The following is a 13,340-nucleotide window of genomic DNA, read 5'->3' on the forward strand; positions in this document are numbered from 1 at the left end:
ATTCATTCATTCATTCATTCATTCATTCATTCATTCAGTCAACCTTTATTTAAACCGTAGGATTGCCTTAAGGGGGAGCCGGTCATTGCAGTTAAATACAGTTATGTCTATTCTATTACTAATGCCTTCTGTCGGCTGCTTTTTCCCCGAATCCCCTTTTACAGTACCAGACCTGGCCGCAAGGGGACACAAACACTTCCATTCCCTTTCAGGGTTTACACTATTGGTCTCAACATCAAATGTACTTCTTGGGTCTAGGGGTGTATTAAAGGATACATTTAATAGCAATATGATACACATCACGATACATAGTTGACGATACGAAACATGGACGATATTGGTTCATTCATGGCGATACGATAAGATTTGATTCAATGATTTAAAATCAATATAGTAACTATTTAGCAAAGAAATTAAATGTGTGTCAATAGAGCAGGTTTTTTAAGGGAAAATCTATAAATAAGTAAACACTGTGATTTCTAGCAAATACATGGACATTATATTTCAACACATATGGACAAAGCTGCACCTTGACATGAACACAGAGATTACACACATTTATCGATAGACCAAGAGTAGTTATATGGAATGGAATTAGTAAAAATGAGACCCCTCTTTTTTATTTTCCTTCTTAAAATTGCTAAATACAAGGCACAAATACTTAGTTTCCATGCAATCAATTATTTGCACTGCAAAACGATTCGATACCTTTTATCTGCATTGTAAAACGATACGATACGATACAAAGCCAAAACGGAACGATATATGCTCTTGGATATCGATATAGTAGAATAAGTAGATCATTGCAAATTAAAATCGATCTGTCCATTCAGTTACTATATCGTTACACCCCTGGTTTACACTATTGGTCTCAACATCAAATGTACCTCCTCTTCTTGGGTCTGGTCATATCTCGGTCTCCCCTCTTGTGTCCTCCATGCAGCAACAGGAGAGCAGCGGTCTGATCGACGAGGAGTTCACGGTGGCGCGCCTCTACATCAGCAAGATGAAGTCGGAGGTGAAGAACATGGTGAAGCGCAGCAAGCAGCTGGAGACCACGCAGACGGAGAGCGCACAGAGGCTGGAGGAGAACGACAAGGAGCTGGCCGCATGCCAGCTGCGCATCTCCCAGGTGACACCTCCCTCCTCCCAGCCTGTTGTCATGACAGCTAGCTGCTGTCAAGGAGACCACTGTAGTGTCAGACGTGGTCGTTGTTAGAGCAAGGGTCTTCGACAGGGGGTCCTCAGAGTTACTGCAGGGGGGTCCAAAGCGTTTTTTTTTTTTCTCCTTTTTTATATTAACCACTTGAACCCCAGCGTCCATATTCTGAGAACTTTAGCCAAAAATAGCAGATCTACAAGCTCACAACGCCTCGCGCTGCGAGGCGTTGTGAGCTTGTAGATCGGCTATTTTCGGCAAAGGTTTGGTGTGGAGGGGAAAAAGAGCAGACTGGAAGTACAGAGTGAAAGGTCAAGTTTATGACGGTTCAAGTGGTTAAATATCTGAAAACACAAATTGACATGAATCCGAAATACACTGATGATTTTGCGGTCAAACAATGAAAATATATGGAAACAGTAGTTGACATGAATCCAAAATACACTGAGGATTGTGCTGTCAAACAATGAAAAGATAATGGAATCTATCTAGGTTGTGGGGGTCCCTGCTTCATCTCTCTCTCAACTACGGGGTCCTTGGCCTGAGACCCCTGTGTGTGTTAGAGCATTGTGTGGGCTGTGAGTCAGAAGGCAGATTAAATAGGGCCACAGGATGGTACTCCAGAAAGACTGTGGATTCAAGTCCTTGCAAAAATGTGCCAAGTGTCCACAGGCAACCGAGTATGAGGGAGACGGAGGCTTTGGCCGGACCCTGCAGTCATCGATAGCAATGTCAAAAATCGATTATTGTCCAGCACTTTTCGATTAGTAATCGCTTACTGCCGTAAGCCTTTTTTCCGATTTTTGGAGACTCTAATGACTAGTCGAAAATCGATTATCCGGTGACATCCCTTGTGCCAGACCAGCAAAAAAAATAAAAAAAATAAAAAATAAACGGTAAACAGCCAATCAGAATGGGACTAGCCATTTTAGAAATGCTCATTTATATCATCATGATACTGGACAAAAAGGCATATTTTCAAATTATTTGAATTTCAACCTACCAACACTTGCACAATACAATACATCATTTCTGTGTGAGACTAAAGTTTGTTCAAATCCTGCATGCTCGGTCTGGCTGGTCATGGAGTTTCTGTTTATTGAAATCCCATCTCCTGTCATTTTGCTCTAATTACTTTTTCACAAGTGATTACTTACATGTTTTGTCTCTCTGTCCCTTGGTTCTCGGCGGTGTTTAGCATGAAGCTAAGATCAAGTCCCTGACGGAGTATCTCCACAATGTGGAGCAGAAGAAGAGGCAGTTGGAGGAGAAGATAGACTCGCTGCACGAGGAGCTGGTCCAACTCAGTGCTCAGGGTGAGGAGATCTGTCTGGAAATCACAACACAGTCCATGTGTAACAATATGAAACCGTATAGGTACATTTTCACACCCAGAGTTAAAGGTTGGACACCATGCATTTGAAAATAACCAATATCATATTGTTTATGTCCCAAAAACATTTTTTTAAAAGGTTTGAGGCTAAATTACCACTCCTGAATACGGAGCCCCTGTCATTTCCGCCTGGCTTTCAGAGCATTTTCAGCTGCAGTACCACCTTGTCCTGAGTGGGAGGACTGCGCTATTGAGACAGTTTTGGCCCCACACTGACTCCACCCCACCTCCTGCTCAGCAGGCCTGCCCACCCCTACCCAACCCCCACTCAGCACAGCAGTAGTAAAAAAAAATCAGGCAGCCTGTCCTGAGACCTGCGTATCTGAAAGGAATTGATAGTCATCTAAATGAGTAGCCGATAATTTTTTTACCCCCTTTTTCGTTATGCCAATTAATTCCTCCCCACACACATGTCTGTTGTATCCTACTGACTCACCTGCCAGTGAGGAGCCCCCACCAGGAGGACGTAGGGCCTTCGTCCTACTCCCCCCGCCCGACACTGCCTGCCGTCAGGTGCCGCCCCAGCCCGTAGGAGTACGTGCAGTGACTATTATCTCCCACCTCTATTCACCATACTCACACGGCGGCCATTTTGTTAGTAACCCATTCAGGCCTAGAATTATTGAATGCTTTAACCAGTGAAAAATAGCAGATATACAAGCTCACAGCGCGGCACCGAGTGCCGCGCTGCGAGCTTGTAGATCTGCTATTTTTGAAAAAGACGTGAAAATGTGTGCAAATCTTTGAATATATGTATTTTCAAAGCGAACGTTTGTAACTCAAATTTAGCTTCTGGGTGGTCCCTGGAACTAAATATTTTGAGATGGGGGTCCGTGGCCAAATAAATATTATTTTGGGGGTCCTTCACATGAAAAGGTTTGAGAACCACTGACATAGTAGTCTCTCAAGAACAGACTAACTGAGGTCCATTTAAGTGAAAAGGACCTTTTCTTTGACGATGGCTGGCCATATTGCTGACATAGAAAGTTAGAAACATAGGGTTTTCAAAAAAAATCTTAGAAGGATTCAAAAGACACTTATAGAATCGGGTAAAAATTCTAATTTTCACAATTTTTCAAAAATAGCAGATCTACAAGCTCGCAGCGCGGCACTCGGTGCCACGCTGTGAGCTTGTATATCTGCTATTTTTCAATAGTTAAAGCATAAAATAATGATACACAAGAATGTGTACCCGTTAATGAAATGATGTCACCCCCGGTGGCATTTCTTCCCATTCCGCAAATATGACGTGAAAGCAAAATGGCCGCTGTGTGAATATGGTCAATTACCTCCAAATCCTAAATGAGGATTTATTTAAGGGTTTGCAGTGGCTTAGATGATCTGTTAGCACCACCTAGTGGTGTATAATGTGTATGCAGTGTCCTGTTGCACTATGAGAACTGCATGACTACTGTATGTTGTTGGTAGTCATGTGATGTTCTATGAATTGTGTTGCCACAGCCACACACACACAAAATGTATGTTTTATATGAATCACATTTAACAGTAGGGCTGCGACTAAGCAATTTATCTGTTGATTGTTTTGTTTTTGTTTTTTGTTTTTGATTATTCAATGAATCAATGTAAGTAATTAAATCAATTAGATATTATTTATGAAATGTTAAATGCTCGTCCCAAGTTACCTGAGCCCAAATAGACATTTTGACATTTTGAAAGTGCTTTCAAAAGGAAGTTTGATTTTTTTGTAACGGGACAGTTTCAAACATTTACCATCACATGTTGGTGAAGATGTAAAAGCATCTATTATATTCTTTTCTATGGAGCATCACTAAACCAAATACTAAATCTGACATCTTTTATGTCGGGTGATAAATGATTGTTTTATTAATCATTGCACCACATACTGTACAGTAAAAGTGTCCCCAGTGCTAAAATGTTCCTGGTATTTATCTCCCCCTCCAGAGAAGGTCCATGCCATGGAGCTAGAGAATGAGAGACAATCCGCCAATGTTCCAGGTTCAAAGTTCAAGGTTGTACTTATTTCTTTAACATCTTATGTACAGGAACATAACGCATAATGTCTTGTTCCCAGACTGTATGGCATTGTTATGTGTGTGTGTTAGTGATGCGCGGGCTAGTGATTTTTATGGACCACGGGCCCCCGCAATTTTAATTATCTGACCCAGCCCAGCCCAACCCGCAACAACGCATCAATTTTCACAGCCCAGCTCAGCCCGCGGCCCGCCGTCATTAAATACATGTCAATTACGTCTTTGAATGTGGATTTTTAAGGCAGCTGTGCAAAAACAGAAAGGAGAAACGTTGAGCATTGATTTAGAGCACATAGCCTAACAGTGCAGTACAAGAGAGCCGTACAAAAATATCCTTTGAACATTTAAAAGCAATGAACCGTTAATTAGCTACACTAGAAGCTGGGCCGCCCTTCGGGCGGCCCAGCGTCTAGTCGGCGACCTGGCCAACTCGGAACAATGTAAATAGGGAATGAATGCCCCGCCCTTTAATGCAAACCCCATTATACCTGTTTTCATAGGACCCGTTTTGACCATCTGTCTGCCTGTGTCCATTTATGCCCATATATGGAGTTATCTGTATCTGTCTGTCTGTATGTCGCTGTCCATTTTATGTCCATATATGGAGATCACTGCAGTTATAGTTCTGGGTCCATTTTATGCCCATATATGGAGATATCTGTCTATCTGCGTCCATTTTATGCCCATATATGGAGTATCTGTCTGTGCCTCCAACTGTGTTGCAGACACAGTGCCGGTTCCCCCTTTAATGCAAACCTCATTATACCTGTTGTCATAGGACCCGTTTTGAACATCTGTTTGCCTGTGTCCATTTATGCCCATATATGGAGATATCTGTATCTGTCTGTCTGCGTCCATTTTATGCCCATATATGGAGATCTTTGACCATCTGTTTGCCTCTGTCCATTTATGTCCATATATGGAGATATCTGTATCTGTCTGTCTGCAATCCATTTTATGCCCATATATGGGGGCATTCATTTTATGCCCATATATGGAGAACGCGCGTGCCCGTGGGACGAACGGTTCTCGAGATACGCGGATTACATACATACATACACACTCACAGAGATGTTTTGTTGACTCATGTGGCGTACGTGATGTCAGAGCCTTTTATGAAGTGATGTCACAATGAGTCAGAGCTTTTGCCGATTTCCTCCGGAACAGCCTGATGTCAACAATCAACCAAATAAACCAACAATCAAATAAGGAGATTCCGAACGTTTCGCGCCGGTTCGGGAAAACCGCGCGTCGGGTCGGGTCGAGACCCGGCACTGCACTCCGTGCCGCGGCGGGGAACGCGCGTGCCGAATCTGAAGCCGGTGGGACGAACGGTTCTCGAGATACGCGGATTACATACACACAGACAGACACGCAGAGACTTCTCGCATTTATAGATAGATGACGGCATGACGAGTGACGACATGCATGCTTATTTTAATTGATAACACTCCTGTATGAGTATGACTATACACACAGAACACAACTACTGTATCACAGAGAGATGAGGATCGAGTCACAAGCCTATTAGTCACTGGCGCACCGCGCCGAGACACCAAAGCAACAGCTCTACGCCTCTCAACATAATTTGTTGAGAAAATATTATTTCCTACAATCTATGCTCTCACCACAGCACAACAGCATCCAACCTGCAAAAGGTAATTAACCAGCTCCTTACCTATATCTGCTGCGGAGGTGCAAAGTTTAGCAAACTTTCAAAGGGTGTACGTTGTTTAAGTCAAAGGAGCATTGTTTTCATATCATAATATGAACTTTAGTTTAGTCAAAAGCTTGTACAATCCAAACTGGTCCACACGTGAGTTGTTCTGGGTTCTGTCTTCTGTTTACATTAAGCTGAAGATAGGCTGTGTCAAGTAGCCAAACACTAACAAAGCAGAAGCACTTCCTCCCAAGCGGTGGTCGGTGGATTTCAAAATAAGATAGTTAAACTCCCATAATATGATTAGGCAACGGTTTTATTTTCAAGTCTACTTACAGGAAGTAATGGACTTAATTAGAATTACATGACACGGACTAGTTTGGCTGACGAGGATAGAAGGACACTTGGTGCGCATTATAGACCGAACGAGACCGCCTCAACCCGCCCCGCCAATAAAGTGTACATTTCTTGGCCCAGCTCAACCCGGCCCGCGGGCTGACCGCGGGGGACCGCGGTCGCGGGCCGCACCGCGCATCACTAGTGTGTGTGTGTGTGTGTGTGTGTGTGTGCATGCGTGCGTGCGTGCGTGCGTGCGTGCGTGCGTGCGTACGTACGTGCGTCGATTTAACAGTTTTGTTTAAAAAGTTCATAGTGAATGAACACTCAAAAATAATCATATTTATATTCAAGAGTACGCTGTTCATAATTAACTAACACTCAAATATTCAATATTTACATTCAAGACACACAAATCTAGTTTGTATATACCCATTTACACACATTCCAATATACATACTATATATACTGTATGTATATATAAGAATGCCAGAAAAGTCGACCTCTTTCAAAGTCGACCCCAAACTCGTTTCCCAACGGGTCTGAGGCCTTAGCTAGATGCAGAATAGACAAAAATCAAATATTTGCTTCTGGGGGTCCCTGGAACAAAATATTTTGTGATGGGGGTCCGTAGCCAAATACATATCATTCTGGGGGTCCTTCACATGACAAAGTTTGAGAAACACTGATGGCCACATAAGTTTTTTTCAGAAAATTGTTATGATTTAGAAGACATTTGTAGAATGTGCCTATCAGTGGTTAAGGACCCCCAAAATGTATTTTTGGCCGTGGACCCCCATCTCAAAATAGTTTGTTCCACGGATGGACCCCTATTGCAAACTTTTTTGTTCCAGGGACCCCCAGAAGCACAGATTTGATTTTAGTCTAATCTGCATCTAGTTTAAGGCCTCAGACCCGTTGGGAAACGAGTCTGGGTCGACTTTGAAAGAGGTCGACTTATCTGGCTACCATATATAACACTGCCACATCACACCATACCCCTCTCAACCCAAACAATTTGCGCCATTTTAAATTGCTCTAGATCAAGACACTTCAATGTTAGAACAAATCATTTGTATGTTCCTGACAACCTAACTTGTGAACTATTCTTATTGCTCTTTTTGTATTGTGCATAATGGTTGAAGGTTGCTACGGTAACCCTTTCCCCACACCTCCACACAGTAGGCCAGTTATGGCAGTATTAGAGTCTTTTTAACAGTATACCCATATATGGAGATCCATGCACTGTATGGAGATATGCTGTGAGAGCCCAAACATGCTTACTCTGTTATTCGTTATGTGAAATTCCTATGACGTCTATGACATCTGACATCATACATACAATCCCTGTTATGCCCATTATATGGAGATCCCTGTCTGTAGAACCAGCCACAGAGATGTGGGCTGTCTAGACCATCTGTCTTGGCCATATATGGATTCTGCCAGTGTGGTATGTGGCTGATGTGGCCTCCATATATGGGCATTCCCATTTGAAGTCCTATTAGATATGGGCTTAATATTGATGACATCAGGGAACTCCATATATGGGCATGACTCCATGACTAGTGTGGTTCCCCTGACATCACAGTGATGTCAGAGCGCCAAACCCATAGACTGTACCGTTTCTCATACTAAACTGCGACCTAAGGTCGCAATAAAGTGTGTGTGTGTGTGTGTGTGTGTGTGTGTGTGTGTGTGTGTGTGTGTGTGTGTGTGTGTGTGTGTGTGTGTGTGTGTTTGAGTGTGTGTTATTGCGACCGTCAGGTCGCAGTTACTATCAAAACCTCCACCGGCTGTCAGTCAGTCTGTCAGTCTGTCAATCACACGTCACACGTCACACTTTTACTCCGCCACCGTTGCCCTCTTCTAACGCCACCATGAGGCCGATTTTTGAAAAACACATTTTTGGACACTGCTCCTACAGATTTTGCCCTAAAACCACGCAAAGCGGTACACAGTATCTCTACAGTCATGTCATCAACATGGATTTGTCCCATTTCCCATATTCCCTCCTGATTGGCTACCATTGCCTTCCAAAGTTTGCGTATTTTATCTCCTGATTTAAGGAGTCTTACTGGTTATTGTATTGTGTATGATATCATTTGCTCTCTCTCTCTCTCTATATATATATATACTGTATATTCTGCGTTTTATAATAAGTCCTATGTTTGTGTGTGTTCAGGAGGTAGTGGAGAAACAGATCCAGTCTCACAGAGAAGATCATCTGAAACAGATCAGCAGCCTGAGAGATGAACTGGACCAGAAGGAGAAAATGATGACCGACCTGAAAGAGTTAGAAACCACACACACACACACACACACACACACACACACACACACACACACACACACACACACACACACACACACACACACACACACACACCCATCGTCACCACCACCACTATTACACACATACACACAAACATACAAACCAAACGCGTGACATCACCCACACACACATACACAGGAGCCAATGCATTAGGGACGGGACAATAAGCGATATTATCGTTTATCGTGATAAAAAACACTCGATAATCGTATGGTGGAGATTTCATTTAGCGCGATAACGTCCTCCATCATGCACTGGGATCAATTCACCTTTTATTTGCAGAGCTGCATATCCGGTAACATTTAAACCCTCTATTGGTAAAACGTACTAATATACATACTTGATACTGTCTTTTTTTTCACTCTCTAACAAATCTCTTTGCCAAAAAATAGATCTACAAGCTCTCAACGCGTCGCGTTGCTTGTAGATCTGCTATTTTTAGGCAAACGTTCCGCCCCAGGATAATGGATGTTGGGGATATTTTGATTATCTCGTTAATATCGTAAATCGCAATTTATTTGGTCACAATAATGTGTGTGTGTGTGTGTGTGTGTGTGTGTGTGTGTGTGTGTGTGTGTGTGTGTGTGTGTGTGTGTGTGTGTGTGCGTGCGTGCGTGCAGTGTGAACCAGCAGATCATGTTGGAGCAGGACAGACTGAAGGTAGAGCATGACAAACTCAAGGCCGCCGACCAGGAGAAAAGCCGCCAGATCCAGGATCTCACGTACGTGCTAAACGCTAATTCACTGGATCAGTTCATACCAGAGAGAGCCTGATCCATTCTTTTGTCCGCTTATAAATTCAATGTTCTCACATGGAAATGTGAATGTTAATCAAATCGGGTTAGGCAAATTGATTAGACTTTGCACTTTTGGACAAAAAGTCGGATTAATTAACACATCTACTGCCTCTTAATCTGAAGGTTGCTTGGTGCCTCGGTGCCACGTCGTTTCCTCCGTCGGCCGCCGCTATTATTTTGAAGGGCCGGAAGGGGGTTGTTTTTGTTTTTTTGGATTATCACTTGACGGCAACGATTACGTCATCTAGTCACATGACAGTGTGCGACAAGAAGATGAAGATGGCTGCGCCCTGCCTTGTGCCTTGTTTACATTTAGATCTGCTGCAAAATGTCTCAAAATGGCTATTTTGTTTAAATGAAGTTTCTTTATGGGCCTCTCCATTGACTTAACATTGAGGAGCTTCACTTCGCGTGCACGCCCAACGTGCGTTGTAAACAAATCGCCGACATTACCGATGCGAGCGGGACCGGAGCGACATTAAGTAAGTAATAATATCTTTACTGTATATACAGTAAGATTCACAGTCCTCACCGTCAACGGCGCCATGGTATTAACCCTTTCAATGACGGTGAGGACTGTCAACGGCGGCGAAAAAGTTAAGTGTTGTAGGACTCTCCAATTAATCAGGGGATATCTTAAAAAGTCCTGGAATAAATTCCTTACCAAACAAAATCTTCACCAATGTGTTTGTAAAGGTGTCTGGTAACATATCTCACAAAGACTGAAATGCAGTTTCCCTAATAGAATCCGTTACAGCTGCTGAAAGTTGGAGTCCCATTAACTTAACTATACAGGATAAAACACACGAAAGTACATATGCTTTAAGTAGCATGTGAGGGTTTTTTTCATGATTCTGAATCCATTGCAAGCATTTGTTTTGCACAAAAAACATTCCTTGGGGTAAAGGCGGCTCACACGAAACTGTGAAAAGTGATGACTCATCACTAAACCATATTTTTGTAGGGCCGTTTCTAGCCCAAGGAATGTTTTTCGTGCAAAACAAATGCTTGCAATGGATTCAGAATCATGAAAAACCCCTAGTTTGACCCCTCACATGCTACTTAAAGCTTATTTATTTTGGTGTGTTTTATCCTGTATAGTTAATTTAATGGAACCCCAACTTTCATCAGCTGTCAAGGATTCTCCCAGGGAAACTGAATTTCAGTCTTTGTGAGATATGTTACTAGACACCTTTACAAACACATTGGTGAAGAAACCTTTTGGTAAGGAATTTATTCCAGGATTTGACACTATTTCTGAAAATATCCCCTGACTAAATGGAGTGATCGGCATCGGACCCAAATATTTGACATCGGTTGGGCTCTGGTTTATGCATGCACGCCATTACAGATGAATGAGTGACAGAGTGTACGGTTATAAGAAAGTAAGAAATATTCCTCAATCCTCATTTCACCATTTGTATGCTGGTTTTATGCAAACTAATAAAGAAACTGAAACGTGAGACAAACCTTTATCCCCCTGTGGGGAAATGCAGGTGTCATATAGCAGCAACAACAGTAAGAGTGAAACATTGGATAGGTAACAGGTGAGAGAAGTGTCAAGAACCAAACCATGATGAATACAATAAAACAGCGCGTCTTCAATGTGTTCAGGCCAAGGACCCCCTTAGTTGAGAGAGAGATGAAGCAGGGACCCCCACAACCTGTTCATGGATTCCATACAGTTTCATTGTTATAGCACAATCATCAGTGTATTTTGGATTCATGTCAATTTGTGTTTTCAGATATTTAACCACTTGAACCATTTTTTTTTTTTTTGCCACTAGGGGGGCGAGATTACTCTGTAATTACCCTGCTCTTTTTCCCTCTACATCAATGCTCACAGCGCGAGGCGTTGTGAGCATTGATGTAGAGGGAAAAAGTTTTGGCTAAATTTTTGGCTAAAGTTCTCAGAATATGGACACTAGGTTCAAGTGGTTAATACAATAAAGGAGAAAACACAAAGATTTGGAGGCCCCCCCTGTAGTAACTCTGAGGACCCCCTAGGGTCCCGGACCCCCTGTTGAAGACCCTTGCAATAAAATATTAATAACAGACTGAAAGTAAGACATGTTTCTTACCGTGTTTCACCTATTTGTATGCTGGATTTAGTCAAACTAATATACTGTGTAGATCAATGTTGCAATCCTAGTTGCTTGAATCTGTAGCACAACTACTGTAACTAAATGTTGATCATCTGACAGGCTGTCCCTTTCATCTCTTTTGAGCCGTGAGATTTTTATTTTGCTTTCGTCCATGTAAGTGGAAAGATTTTCTGTCTTTGTTTTTGTACCCAGGATCATGCCAGGACAGAAGAGAGCAGGCAAGACAGGACCTGAAGGGATTGGAGGAGACAGTAGTGAGTTATTAATGTGTGCATGTGGATTTGTATGCTGTTATATGATATACACATGAGATTGGTTTGAGGGTGGGGATTGTTTGTTCTTCATATTTGCTTTTCTACACCTCTTCTCACCAATATGCATGATATACAGTAGTTTTTTAACCGCATTATTTTAGCAAGCATTGGTTACAAACTATCCTCGAAAACAACGGATGAACAACAGTGGATTTAGATATAACTTGTAATCTTTTTGGGGGAACATTTGTAAAAACATACCACGTGACCTATTATCAGCTTCTGTCGGAGTAGTAATTAAAGGACAACTTTTTTTACAACAAGGTTTCATATTTTAGATTGTAATTGCATTTTCTTTCTATAGTTTTTTACCGATTTACAAGTAGCTCTGGTCCATAGCGTTAGCAGGAGTTCTCCTTAACGCTATGTCAGTAATGATCCGGACGGTGCGCCCGCAGGAAACGCTGCGTACCTCTCGTCTGTTGTTGTAAAACAAATATATATACAGTTTCGCTACTCACCAAAACAAAGGCTTTTGGGAGTTAAAAGCCTACTTTCCTTAGTGGCAACACTCTGAGCCCCCTCACCTCACGTCTAAAATACACTTTTAGAAAATATTTCACCGGAAGGTGAAAATCTGGTCAATGGACATTTCTATTGACACAGACCTGTAGGGGGCTGTGGAGCAGCTAAAACGTCCGGTAAAATATTTTCTTTTCTGGACAAAATTGTCTTTTTAGACACAATTAGCCGGCAATTTCTTAATTATTATTTAAGTAACACTACTTGCCCCCATAAGTCATATCTGCCATGAAAGATTGCGGTGAATCTTGGCTTATTGTGTCCAAAAAGACATATTTAGCCCACTTGTACGGATGCCCCCGCCCAACAAACACTACTTATATTTCTATATTTATAAGTGGGAACCTCCATTACGACCAAGTATCAGGGGGGAAATAATGCAATGTACGGTATTTTTCCTCATGGGCTGTGTCCGTGCAGAACACGTTCCCTACTCCCTAACCCTAATGAGGGATCCAGATGTAGTGTACTACAGTAGTGAACAAATCAGCGCATTTCGGACACTACTCCGTCTCCATCTGGCTTGCGTCATGGCTGTCCGCACAGTTAAAACGCTCTACTTGGAGGCTTTTGGAGCAATAAATAATAGCCGATCTACAAGCTCTCAACGGGGGGCGAAGCGACGCATTGTGAGCTTGTACATCAACTCCCCAATGCTTGTGGATTGTAAATAACATACCAACATGTTGCGGTGTTATTATGAGAAATAG

The 13,340-nt window shown here is 42.3% G+C and overlaps 1 pseudogene across 1 annotated transcript in view; it reads left to right on the forward strand.

Moving 5' to 3' along the window:
* The window catches only part of LOC308306621 (kinesin-1 heavy chain-like), a 67,827-nt pseudogene that overhangs the window by 47,042 nt on the left and 7,445 nt on the right, over positions 1-13,340 (forward strand). Inside the window, exons 17-22 of the transcript in view lie at positions 944-1,132; positions 2,358-2,475; positions 4,476-4,543; positions 8,743-8,852; positions 9,513-9,614; positions 11,987-12,048. The product of the transcript in view is annotated as a kinesin-1 heavy chain-like (transcript). The remainder of the gene's footprint in view (positions 1-943; positions 1,133-2,357; positions 2,476-4,475; positions 4,544-8,742; positions 8,853-9,512; positions 9,615-11,986; positions 12,049-13,340) is intronic.

This window comes from Nannobrachium achirus (genome assembly GCF_963921795.1).
Source record: "Nannobrachium achirus genome assembly, chromosome: 21".
NCBI classification, from domain to species: Eukaryota; Metazoa; Chordata; class Actinopteri; order Myctophiformes; family Myctophidae; genus Nannobrachium; species Nannobrachium achirus.